Source organism: Cimex lectularius, unplaced genomic scaffold, assembly GCF_000648675.2.
Source record: "Cimex lectularius strain Harlan isolate CLEC.00 unplaced genomic scaffold, Clec_2.1 scaffold156, whole genome shotgun sequence".
NCBI lineage: Eukaryota > Metazoa > Arthropoda > Insecta > Hemiptera > Cimicidae > Cimex > Cimex lectularius.
In genome coordinates this window covers 228,507-242,703 of record NW_019392760.1, presented here as the reverse complement: position 1 = coordinate 242,703, position 14,197 = coordinate 228,507, and the positions used below count along the sequence as shown (strand labels likewise).

The following is a 14,197-nucleotide window of genomic DNA, read 5'->3' as shown; positions in this document are numbered from 1 at the left end:
GACCTGATGTAAAAGGTTTTTTCAACCATTTAGTCGTTGAAAAAGGGCAAAGTTTGTCTTTCACCAAAGCTATTGTAGAATCTTTGTTTCATTTAATTTATTTTCTATTTTTTTAGTTTATTTCTTGTTGGTAGTAGAATAGCATACACTTATTAAGAAGTGGGCCGACGAGGTAGCCGGTTGCAGATCGGGCAGATTCTTTCCCACATACTACCTATTCCTAAATCCTACCTCACAAAATGAATTCCAAGTTAATCAAAGAGCCTCCTTTTCTACTAATCCAATTTTAACCGACGTAATCCATAGAAGCTTACTAGGTTTTTAACTCTGAACGTTTAGATCTTGGACTAAGATCTTTTATTTTGAATTAAATTTCAGCCTACATGCCAAACTGTCTGCATCACGACATACAAAATATTGACAAAACTATTAGGTGAAAGATGCCAACTCACATAAGAAATGATTATACACAGAAAGGCAAAAAATTCCACCCACTTGTAATATAACTTGATTGGTATATATTTTCATATATTAATCAAAATTTCACGTTAACTTCACTAATTTCGTGGTCCGCTTGACCAATTAATATATTACGATTAATTAAGGTTTTAAGTTGAGATAAAAAAGTCAATGGCACGAGCGGGATTCGAACCACGATCTTCGGCTTGATACGACGCTGCTCTACAACTTGAGCTATCGTGACCTCGAATTTGAAAAATGGCAAAAAGGAGGGAAAATTCAAAAGGTGCGGTTGAGATGGGAAGTTGGTGTCCGAGTGGATCGAGGTCACGATATCTCAGGTGGTAGAGCAGCGGCGTATCAAACCGAAGATCGTGGGTTCGAATCCCGCTCGTGCCATTGACTTTTTTATCTCAACTAAAAATCTTAATTAATTTAACGTTAACGTTTAATAATTGAGCCTTTGTCTAATAGAATAAAAAAATGTAAATTGCTAAGGAAAACAAAAATTAAAAAAACGAAAATTTGTTTTAGATTTTCAATTAAGGTTTTTAGTTGAGATGAAAAAAAGTTAATGGCACGAGAGGGATTCGAACCCACGACCTTCGGCTAGATACGCCGCTGCTCTACCACCTGAGCTATCGTGACCTCGATCCACTCGGACATCAACTCCTCATCTCAACCCCACCTTATGAGTTTTCCCTCCTTTTGCCATTTTTCAAATGTCGTGTAATCGGATTGGATTCTCGACGACAATTGAAATGGCGACGGTTAGGGATGGTTAGGGATGGTTCGCGTATATACTCCTCTTGTCTTAATTACATCTCGAAGCGCCACGACACTTTCTACTAGTCTGGAAATGTCTCTATGCTGGAGATTAGCCCATTCTTCATGAAGAGACCTTTCAAGATCGTGGAGTGTATCAGGAAGTGATGGACGTGCTCTTATTCAACGTTTTTCGTTATCCCATAAATGCTCGATGGGGTTCAAGTCTGGAAAACGGGCTGGCCATGCTAAGAACCTGATGTTAGGCTGTTGAAGATATGTTTGTTCTATGCGAGCGAAATGTGGATGGGCATTATCGTGGATTAGAATAGTCGCTGATTTCATCGGGGATAGGCAACGCATGATGTTCCCAGATTTCATCCACCTAGCGAGTGGCCGTCAATGGCCCTCCACGAACAACAACCAACTCTGTGCGGCTCTCCATTGAAATTCGCGCTTACACCTTCACTGAGTTACGTTGAAAAGGTAGGCTCTGGGAAAAATTACAAGCTTCGTACCTTTCTTTTCGCCTTCTCGATACTCTTTCAGCCCCATCTGGAGATCGTAAAGCATATCTACACTTATCTGCAAAAAATACAGCAGACCAATCGTCCAAAGACTGTGCTCTCGACCAAATGCGATCGTGCAACTCCGTGTGTTCTGGTCAGTTCTGGTCTTCTTACGTGGCGAAAAGCCATCAGTCCATTTAATGATTTAATCTTTTTCGACCGGTGTGTTCAGAAATTTGGACACCTCGAACTTCCTGGAGCTGATGAATCGCTTGAACAACAGTAAAGTGCCGGTTTCGCAAAATTCTCTAAGGCAAAACACGGTCATCCAGTGGTTCTGTTACCCTAGGGTGTCCAGAACCGGGCCTTCCATGATAGAGCCTAGTTTCTCGAAAACGTCTAACCGCGTCTCGCAGAATTTCGTACGGAACTCCGATAGCAATAACGCATACCTGATGAAACGTGGATCATCAATAAGCGCCACACCACGCGCAATATCCTCAGCATTAAGAGGCATTTTTAAATTTAAAAATTGAAATTAAGAAAACGAAGATGAAAACTAAACAGTTTATTGCGTCAGAATTCAAATGAGACTGAATAAACATTTTAAATTCCGTAAAAAGTAAACACGGAAAAATCTTTTATCCTTGTTTTGGATTAAGGATTAAGTGTTTACCTCTAATTGATATTCCCAATTTAAAGCATACTATAAACGAATATTTATTGATAAAAACAAAAAGACAAACTAAGAGCAGAATTTACTTTATCTGAAAAAAAAAATCAATTGGATGGAATTTTTTTGCCTGTGTGTGTATATTGAACTCAAAGGCCTTATACAAAAATCCTTACTTGAACTGTAAAAGATTGTAAGAGAAAAATAGAATCTTTTTAATGGCATTCTCTTAAATAAATTATTACTATGTAATTTGAATAAATAAATGCTTAATCTTCTTTAAATAAGTTCAAAAAGCCCCACGTTTTTATCTTCTGGGATTGAAAAAACGTAAAACATATTTGTAAATAATTTACGTAATTCCTGTATTCCGGACTCAACGTTTTTCCGCGATTTGATACCGTTTTGAATATCTTAGCTTGGAAAGAGCAACATTCATTGCTACAGCAGAAGGTAAATTCGGGCGATCGTTTTATCGGCAACCCTAGGAGACGACAGTTTACTGCTCTCGACCATTGAACGTCATGAATACAAACGGCATTCCACTCCGTCGCTATCGCTTGTCCGGCGCAACCTTTACTATTTATACAAGGGACGAAAAGGTTGATTGATTTTACACATGCTAATGCAAATGTACCGATGTCCGTCTCCATCGACATATTGACAATTGTATCATACCCCCCTTTATAAACAGCCTAAACCAGTATAAACACCACGTAAAGCGGCGATGATTGATCTGTATTGACGATTGTAACAATGAATGTACTTAACAACTTGATTAAATCCATATAGGAAACAATTACAGTACCAGTTACAACACGACGTTAATTACAATACGAATGTTGTTTGATTGACTAAATTTATCCAAATTGAATAACAAATTAGAACGCACCGAAGCAATAAACTACACGATATTTATTGCTTGTCAACTTCACTAAAAATAAACAGAAAGAGGCAAAAGTATGTAGAGAGAGAAAAAGATAATATACACGAATAAATAGAGATGCAGATAGAAAAAAGGTAGGTCGAGAAATATAGACCAATATTCTGGATCATGTTACGTATTTATAAAAATGTAAATTCAGTTGTTACTATCAAGCTTTCGAACTATTGTAAAGTCATCATCAGGGCAAAGCAATCTTGAATATGTCTACTGATTGACATAATTAACTTTTTCCAAGAAGATTTAAAATTTCTTTTGAATAGAGAACTATAAATATGTAGAGATAAAAAAACAAATAGACCGGCCTGTGTAGACTGACCCATTGAGTCAAGATTCAACATAAGATTAATTAAGGTTTTAAGTTGAGATAAAAAAGTCAGTGTCACGAGCGGGATTCGAACCCACGATCCTCGGCTTGATACCCCGCTGCTCTACCACTTGAGCTATCGTGACTTCGATCCCCTCGAGCACTAACTTCCCATCTCAACCGTCCTTTGGAATTTTCCCTCCTTTTTGCCATTTTTCAAATATCGTGTAATCTATTTGATTCTCGGCGACAAGTGAAATGGCTACAGGGAGCTGTAGGGAAGTATACTTCATTTCAAACTTATTAAATTCACTAGTTTCGTGGTCCGCTTGACCAATTAATTGTACGATATTAATTGGTCAAGCGGACCACGAAAAATAGTGAACTTAATGAATTAAAATGAAGTATACTTCACTAATGCTCCCCGTTGAGATGGGAAGTTAGTGTCCGAGGGGATCTAAGTCACGATAGCTCAAGTGGTAGAGAGCGGCGGTGTATTTAGCCGAAGGTCGTGGGTTCGAATCCCGCTCGTGATACTAACTTTTTCATTTCAACCAAAACCTTACATAAAAGATTAATTACTTAAAAGAAGTAATTTGGTCAACTCAAGTTTACCGACCTGCAAACACCCACCATCAACTTTAGGTATTACCAGGTTGTTAAGACATTAAAACTACAGTCAAATATTAATCCTTACATAATTAATTTTTAAAATTTAACTTGTTTACATTGGCTAATCCATAACCCGGCTGTGCTTTCATATCGTATTTGCATTTAATTTGCCTTAAATTGGTTAGATGGGTAGGGAGGGAGCTGTTCAATAAATTTTGTCCAATGGAAGGTGAATGCGGTTCTTATCAGGACGTGGCAGTGTTGAGGAAAATAGATCGGGCCGCGATTGTGTGATTGGAAAGATTTAACAGTTGCTATTTGAGAATTAGCGGTCACAATAGGCTTTTCAAAGGATCGATTATTGAAAAATGGACACTTTCAGGTTGAATTTTTAAACTATTGAAGTAAATTTTAATTTGCAACAAAAACCTAAGAGTGAAAAAAGGGCCAGGTTCCAGACCCCTCTCCCTAAAAATCAGCCCATTAACGTATTATATCTATACTTTGGCCAAGTCGGTTCTTTTTTTTAGATAACCTGAAGACTCAAAAGAAAACCTAAAAGTTTCACTCCGTACCAAAAAACTCAGCCTTCAAAATAATGATATCTACATTGTGGCTAACCTCACTTCACTCTTACTTTTACGAACAATGAGGCGTCTGGAACTTTTTTCTTTTTCTTCTGAGTTCTCTTCCTTTCATTCACCCACCTCTCGTTGAACACACCTGGTCCTGATGTTTTAATCCTCATTCCGAACCCGGCCAAGTGTTAAGCAGTAAAAATGAACGAACAGTGTTGATTCTTCCCTTTTGTTGCACGATCAGACCTGCCATTTATACCAAATTTTTTTTTGCCTTATAATCTTGCATATTAACCATGGTGACGAATTCCTGTATGTGTGTTCATATTTGGGGGGGGGGGTTATCGTGAAAAAAGGGCTAGAGGCGACGGTGGGAATCGAACCCACGACCGCGGCGTCTATGAGCCGAGAGTCTCTCTCGCTAACCACTCGGCTACCGCGGTCCGATACCAAATTTCATTCTTGTAACTATACGGAAAGGGCCTTATAATTTTTATGGTCCTCTCACCTGAATTTTTGGGAAAATTACAATCCAGATTTTTTCCTTTACTTGCTACATAAAAACTACCTTTTGACCGAATTTCACGTTTCTAGCTATTTGGAAAGCGCGTTATAATTTTGATAAGCAGTGAGTCATTTAGTGACAAAAACGCAAATTTTAAAATTCTCCCTGTCCCCCTCCCCAAATAATTGGCGCAAGGATTCATATTCCCGTTGAAATGCTGTCCCTAATCCCTAAACGGGCCGATAAGGGACTGCGCCCATAGCTTGCTCCCGTCGTGACTTCCGTCCGAGAGGAACTAACGTCTTTGCTTCGGTGCGAAGTAGCATTCCTTCAAGACTTAGAAGTTCGCAACAGCAGAGGTTACATCAACCCTCGGGATGTCGGTGTTTTTGAAAAAAAAGCCCATTTGGAAGTATGTCGGGTTCGAACAGGGCCGCTGGATTCGAACCCGGGACCTTTACCTTACAGAAGTTATTTTCAGTTTAATTATCTTTTAATTTCAAATCACGGGAGTGAGATCCGCCGAAAGAAACGGTTCGGACGGAACCTAGCAGGTATAATAGATCCGCAGAAATCAAAGCCATCATATATCCCCCCACGTGCCCAAATTTTTTCAATGTCGTATGCGGCCTAAGCTTAATTTTTGTTTAATATTTTAAAAGCCCATCTTAAGAGGAAATAGAGATATCAGGGTGAGAAAAACCGGATGAATTGGTTCGAGTAAAGATGCACATGGCGGCTTGCTGGACCTTGACCAGCGCACTGCCATGCGCTCAGAATTGTGCAGTGATACGGTACAAAATGTAAGGTTATGAAACAAATTAAGTTCATATCGATGAATGAATATGAGCAAGGTCAAATTTTCAGTAAACCTTCATTTACCGTTCTAGGAGTGGCGTTTTTGATTTGATGTTTTAATTGCCACTTTTGTAAATTCTTATCGCGTGGCGCTGCGATGAATGCTGCTAATTGTGCAAAGGGAACGCCATTATAAAGGAGCGTTTGAGAATTGATTTACTCCGGGTTATAATTCAATTTTACGTCGACTCCCGCCAACAGTGTAATTTGTTTTACTTCAGAAATAAATATTTCCGATGCTGAACCCATCGCAATAATCCCGTGTCTCTGTGTTTGTGATCGACGACAAACCACTAAGGACCATTGAAGAAAATTGTGGAAGAAAGTCGCATTGTGCCGAACTTCTTTAGAATAAGGGTGAAAGTCAGATGGAAATTGGCCGCCTTTCATCCTACTACACTCTTTGATATTTGTTCCTCCGTTTAATCCGTTTTGTACAAATTGGACGAAACAGATTCAACTTTTTAAAAGTTTTATTATCCCTTTACTTATGGCATGAGTCCAAAAAGGGATACTATATAAAATGGATACGCACCCTACATGATAAATATAAAAAAAACTTAAGTTTTGGAAAAATTTTCAACTTTAAAACTGTAAAAAAAGAATTTTGGACAAAGGTATGCTTCCGATTTATCGAATTAACGACAATTTCTACCTACAAACTTATTTACCTTTCTACCTAGCCAGAACAGTGATTTAAAGTAAAATACATCTAAAGCCAAAATAATTTTTATACGTTTTAAAACTTTTAAAGCTAATTTTCTAATTTAATAAGAACGGAATGTGTGCAAACTATGGATTGGCAATTAAATTAACATAATTTGTTTAACTCTTCAATATTATTTACAATTATGTGTTAATTATTCATGAACACCATTATTCCCGACACCAACTTCATAAAATTCGGTCTCCAAAAAGTATGACTTTGCTTGGGGGGAGGGGCAACGTAAGCCCCGGGTCACCATGTGTTGCAACAACGGAAGCCTGGCAGCCGTCACTTCATCGCACTCCAGAAGAAGGTAATCCACAGTCTGAGGAGGAGCCCGACTGCTAGACCAAGTTGGGTCGGGGATAATATTAAAGTGAAAGAGATCCTCCGCTAATTTTCCATGTCCTTTCAGGATTTGTGTAGCCTGCAGTCCATTCGCAGGTGGCTCTTCTGTAACCGATGGAAAGAATTCCCTGGTCAGTAGTCCCTGGATGGAGTTACACCAAATTTCTTCCAATCTAGCAAAGCTGCGTTGATTCAGCCATCTCTTAATTGCAGATAGAAGGACCTTTGAATATGCAAATGGCAAGTCTTCGTTTTGGGAAGCAGCCTTAAGCCGGGAACACATTTACCCGATGCAACGCCATGCGACGCTACCCGACGCAAATCCAAAGTTCAATTTTCCATAAGGTTGTATTACCCCGGTGCACATCTGCCCGAAGCCACGCAACGCTACCCTACTCTACGCTCTGCGATCCCCACTGTCCAGATTTTCGTCGGGTCGCATCGAGTACAGTCGCAGACAAAAGAACCGGACGCTCATATTTTTATTCAAACTGCATGTATTATTGTCGTTATATTAATTACGACATACTTATGTTAATATAAACCAAATTATCCGAGACCAAAAATTCGTTAGTTTTTACTTAAAAAAATTAATTTTAATGGTTTGGTAGAAAATTGATCAAAACATCGCAATACCATTTTTTGATATAATGCATTTAACAAACAATTTATTATACGGTTTGCTCATAAAATTTAACTAACAATTTATTTCATGGTTTTGCTCAAAAACTATAAAATTTCACAATTTTTGTCGAGTAGTGTCAGAACAGGACATTCATATATTTTTTGTAATTTATTTCAAACTATGTGTATGTAATTTTTTCGTTATATTAATTACAACAAACTTATTTTAAATTAAACCAAATTAACCGAGATCAAAAATTCCTTAGTTTTTATTTAAAAAAATTAATTTTAATGGTTTGGTAGAAAATCGATCAAAACACCGGAATATCATTTTTTGATATAATGAATTTAACAAACAATTTATTACACGGTTTTGCTTATAAAATTTAACTAACAATTTATTTCATGGTTTTTCTCATAAAATTATAAAATTACCCCATTTTTGTTGAGTAGCGTCAGAACAGGACACTCATATTTTTTGTAATTTGTTTCAAACTATGTGCATGTAGTTTTGTCGTTATATTAATTACGACATGCTTATTTTAATGTAAACCAAATTAAACGATATTAAAAATTCTTGAGTTTTTATAAAAATTATTTAATTATGATGGTTAGGCAGAAAATTTATCAAAACTCAGGAATAACTTTATTTAAAACAGTTAAATTTAACTAACAATTATTTCATTAGGTTGGGCTCATAAAATTTAACTAACTATTTATTACGAGGTTTTGCTCAAAATAGTGCATCAAGAACAAAAGAGGCGTTGCGATTGTAATAGTGATTATTGTGATACTCGCTGTGTGACTGTACGTGGCGTGCGCTTGACGTCGCATAGATGTGCACACCCTACCAAAACGTGGCAAGGCGTCGGGTAGCATCGGGTAGCGTCGCCTGGCGTTGCGTCAGGTAATTGTGTTCCCTCTTTAGCCATTTGATCAGCGATCTCATTTCCAGCTAAGCCCACGTGCGCCCTGACCCATGAGACTGTGCGATTCTTCTCAATCCGCTTCAGGTTACTTCTTATGTCTTCTATTAGGGGTAGATGTATTTTGGTGTTCATCAGCGAGTCAATGGTGATTCTACTGTCAGCAGCTATTCTTATTTTGTACATTTTTAGGCTGACTATCTACCCACTCTAGTGGTTTCACTATAGCCAGTTGCTCAGCCTGGTTGTTAGAGCATTGGCCACTTGTGTGTGTGTGTGTGTGTGTGTGTGTGTGTGTGTGTGTGTGTGTGTTTGTGTGAATATTACTTTAAAACCAGATATTTTGGTCTTAATTAAGTATAGTTCATAACCAAATGAATCAATGAATAAAGTTGTATGAATGAAATTCTAAATTCTTTTGACATTAAATTAATCTTGCATTCTGAACAAGGTATACTATCAAGATATATATACATGTTTGATACTGAAGTGTTACACAAAATCAGTTTGTTTCACATGGCTGTTGTTTATTTTTTTACTTTACGAGCATAAAGCCATTGTTTACGCCAAATTTATTGTCCGACATAAATCGTTACCATACTCTTTTATTTTTTTAATAAGCCGCCAGTTTCTAAGTCCTAAAAATTAAACGGCAAATTAATTATGGGGGGTTCAATTAATTTGCCAACTCGAGATGAAGAGCGAATAATGGGTTTGTTTAAGCCTGACAACTCCTTCTTGAGTTGTTTAATTAATTTCTTAATTACTTTTTGTCTCGGCGCTCATTCGCCCAGGTATTTGAGGGGAGAAAGTGGACAGTAATGAAGGGCTTTCTTACCCCTCTAACAAAAATATGTCTTTATAAAAAATATATAAAGGTGTTAACTCCATTTAGAAAATAAAACTTAGTAACATTATTAGTCCTCCTTCCACCGCCCGAATTTTAAATTATGTTTATATAAAAAGTTTAATTGAACAGTCCTCTCAACGACTAAACTTTACCATTTCATTATTTCAAGATTAATTTAGAGCGAAAAGTCTCACACATCAAAAATTCTTTGTTATTACATATTTAAAAAAATTAATTTAGCTTAAGTAAAAACTTCACAAAATCGTAAAATCGATATGTTCTTTTTTCACTCGCACTCATTATTATCTTTACAATGTTAAATATCTTTATAATAATATTTTCGTTTTAATATGCCACTTGCTTAGTAAGAGCTTACTTAAAGCGGATTATGTCAAAATTCATAACGTAAGAAATTAGGCTCTTTTCCTACACACACTTTCGAAAAAAAGAAAAAAACGTTTTTCCTTACATATCAAATCAAGTTAAACAGTAAACAAACGAGTAATTGTGGACATTGAAAAAACTTGTAAAATTTTAAATATTTAACCATACTTGACGAAAACAAGTTGACCAAAAAAATCGTAATGTCGAACAAATAAGAAACAAAAAAGTCACTAATAAACGATTTCTTGTCAATAATTTAACGCACAATCACTTACTTGAAGGTGATTACAAATAATTAAAATTCAATAATTCATTAATTAGAACGTTGCAATGGACAGATAACACGGGATTAAATTTCACCCACTCCCCTCATAATAATTAATAGCCCCCCTAATTTTTTCCTCTTTCAAAATCGGGAAATCGGGGTCTGTTTCATATAGTATATGGAAAGGTAAACATTTTATCCATTTTTAAATAATATGTTACCTATTATATAATTCAATAGATAGATAAATAGATACATAAATAGTGGTAAAAATTAATATCCAGCCTTATTTTTTCTTCTTTCTAAATCGGGAAATCGGTGTCATTTCATGCAATATAAGAAAAGTTAAAGTTAAATATTTAATCCGTTTTTAAATAATATGTAATATTTCTATAATTCAAACGATAGATAGATAGAAGATAAATAGATATATAAATAGAGATACAGAGAGCGAAAGAGAGTGAGACAATGAAAGAAAGTAGGTGAGAGAGATTGATTAATTGATTATCTCTTTATTTAACATTCACTCAAGGTTTGGTCTATAGGACGACTCTTAGAGTGAGAGAGGGAGTGAAAGATAGAGAAAGCAGGTAAGAGAGAGAGAGAGAGAGAGAGAGAGAGAGAGAGAGAGTGAGAAAGAAAGCGGGTGAATGAGAGAGAGAGTGAGAAAGTGGGGGAACAAGTTTGCAATCTCTCTAAATGAGAAAAAACTGCGAAACGGGAGACAGGAGGAGAAAGAAAGTGAGGGTGAGAGAGAGCGAGAGAGAAGGAGAGAGAGAGAGAGAGAGAGTGGGTGAAAGGGATGAGAGAGAGAGTAAGAAAGAAAATGGGGAAAGAGAGAAAGTGAAAAAGAAATTGGGTGAAAGAGAGAGAGACAGAAAGTGGGGAGAGAGAGTTTCCAATTTCTCTAAGTAAGAAAATTGCAGAACGGGAGAAAGGGCAAGAAAGACACTGGGGGGAGAGGGCGAGAGAAAGAAAGTGGGTGAAGGAAATGAAAGAGAGAGAGAGAGAGAGAGAGTGAGAGAGAGAAAACGGCTGAAAGAAAAAAAAGAAAATGGGTGAAAGAGAGAGAGAGAGAGAGAGAGAGAGAGAGAGAGAGAGAGAGAGAGAGAAAGAAGGAAATGAAAGAGAGAGAGAGAGAGAGAGAAAACGGCTGAAAGAAAAAAAAGAAAATGGGTGGGTGAAAGAGAGAGAGAGAAAGAAAGTGGGTGAAAGAGAGAGAGAAAGAAAGTGGGTGAAAGAGAGAGAGAGAGAAAGAAAGTGGGTGAAAGAGAGAGAGGGAGAGGGAGAGAGAGAGAGAAAGTGGGGGAGGAAGTTTGCAATCTCTCTAAATGTGAAAACGGAGAAACGGGAGACAGGAGAGAACGAAAGAGGGGTGAAACAGATGAGAGAGAGAGAGAGAGAGTGAGAAAGAAAATGGGTGAAAGAGTGAGACATAGTGAGAGAGAAAATAAGAACGGAAGAAAGTGGGTGAGAGAGAGAGAGAGAGAGAGAGAGAGAGAGAGAGAGAGAGAGAAAGTGGGGAGGAAGTTTGCAATCTCTCTAAATGTGAAAACGGCGAAACGGGAGACAGGAGAGAAAGAAAGAGGGGGTGAAAGAGATGAGAGAGAGTGAGAAAGAAAATGGGTGAAAGAGCGAGACATAGTGAGAGAGAAAATAAGAACGGAAGAAAGTGGGTGAGAGAGAGAGAGAGTGGGTGAAATAGAGAGAGAGAGAGAGTGAGAAAGAAAGTGGGTGAAAGAGAGAGAGAGTGTGAGAGAGAGAGATAGAAGGTGGGGGCGGAAGTTTGCAATCTCTCTAAATGTGAAAACGGCGAAACGGGATACAGGAGAGAAAGAAAGAGGGGGAGAGAGAGAGCGAGAGAGAGTGTGGGTGAAAAGGATTAGAGAGAGTGAGAAAGAAAATGGGCGAAAGAGTGAGAGAGAGAGAGAGAGAGAGAGAAAGAGAAAGAGAGTGGGGGAGAGAGCGTTTCCAATCTCTCGAAGTGAGAAAACGGCAGAACGGGAGAAAGGACGAGAATGAGACTGGGGTGAGAGAGCGAGAGAAAGGGGATGAGAAAGAAAGTGGGTGAAAGAGATGAGAGAGAGAGTGAGAAAGAAAATGGGTGAATGAGAGAGAGTGAAAGTTTCCAATCTCTCGAAGTGAGAAAACGGCAGAAAGGGAGAAGGAAGAGAAAGAAAGTGTGTATGTGAGAGAGAGAGAGAGATAAGTGATGAGAGGGGAAGAGAGAACGAGGGAGAGAAAGAGAATAAAAGATTTTTTTCCTTAGGAAATAAATTTATAGTTCAACATACTGTCAATTTTATCCATCATTTGTTAATGTGTTAACCTTTTCCTAAAAACGCTGTCACTTTTATTTTTCCTAAAGAAAATCAACCGGAGAATAATTTAAATAATTATGAATCTATATCAAGAATTTCAGTATTCGCGTAGGGTGTAGTTTGACTATTTTGAAAATGTAAACATTGCCAAATATTTACCAGCAGTGCCTTCCTTTTCTCTAGGTCTGAGGGTGTTTGTCGTCTGTATTTACCGCGGATGCGACTAAACGAACATCGAATCCTTTGGTTCACTGAGGATAATTTACATTGGAGGTTCGGTGTTTTCTCAGCAAATAAGATAGTTGCCTGAAGTTTATTGGCTGTCTGATATCACCGTCCGGCCATTTTGTACCTTGACCGACTGCGGTTTCCCTTAGATAATCATTAAATTGTAGGTAAATTCCGTTGCAAAGGTGATGAACTAGAACTTTATATTTTGATAGGACATCAAAACACACTTTTACGCACAAGTTAAAATAATAATTTCAAGGAAAAAGTACACCCGGGTTTTCTGCTTTTATGTCATTCAAAACGGAAGTTCATTGGAAGTAATGTGTGGTTTTACGCTGATGAATTAAGCACTGAAGAAAATAAGCTGCGCTAAAGCATATCGTAAAGCGTGACAGAAGAAACAACAATAAAAGTTTACTCTTGAAAATTTGTCCTTACCGTTATTACTCGGCGTACTTAAAAGAAGTAGTGAAAGGCCGGCTCGCTTGCTGTGCTGTTTCTTCACTAGAAGACATTCGGCGAGCAGAACGGGCAGAAAATAACCGGGCCCCCATTAGAACGCGGTTTATAAACAGCGCCTTTTTCATTTTAGCGTGTTTATCCAGAATGAGAAAAGCCGGCGAACGGTTAAATTAAGGTGATTGGTCACGCTCGTCTGGTGGATTTGACCCAATCCGAAATGCGATTAGGCGGAGTTGGTTGCACTGAATGCTGATCGGGCGGTGCCAAATCCGCTTTCGAAGATTCCTCTTTGGACGGAACCGAATCACGGCCCATGGAGAAGGACAAAGGTGGATTTAATAATCGCACTAACAATACTAAACAAAACCTTGATAAAACGTAGAAAATGAAAGACTGAACTAACACAGCCTACATAAACAACAAGGATATTTACAACATTTTGTTTTCTTCCCTTTCATCCGTTGATGTAAAACTTTAAAAATATCTTAACGTTTAAAAAAACAAAACAGTTTGTCTATGCAGTCCTTCGGTTGAGGGAACAATGCCAAACATCAGGGGATGTAAAAAAATTAAAGATAACGAACAGGAAAAGTGAGTGATAATAAATGAGAAAAATATATAGAATAAAACAGAGATAGATAATAAAATAAGAAAGCTAAACGACAACAAAGGGGCAGGAGGTTATAAAGAATATATTGGGAACGAGGAAAGTGAGCGGTATGAAATGGGAGTAGACGCTGGAGTGAAGATGGGAAGGTAGAAAAATTAAAACAAAATTGAAAAATGAAACACACAGAATCTTCTGAGAGAAAACAATAGGAAAGTGTGTGTGTGTGTGTGTGTGAGAGAGAGAGAGAGGGGGGGGAGGAAG

At 37.6% G+C, this 14,197-nt stretch overlaps 1 protein-coding gene across 8 annotated transcripts in view; it reads right to left on the bottom strand.

The window, feature by feature from the left end:
* Positions 1–14,197, bottom strand: part of LOC106669848 (transient receptor potential-gamma protein) — a 239,892-nt gene that overhangs the window by 151,203 nt on the left and 74,492 nt on the right. The window lies entirely within an intron of this gene.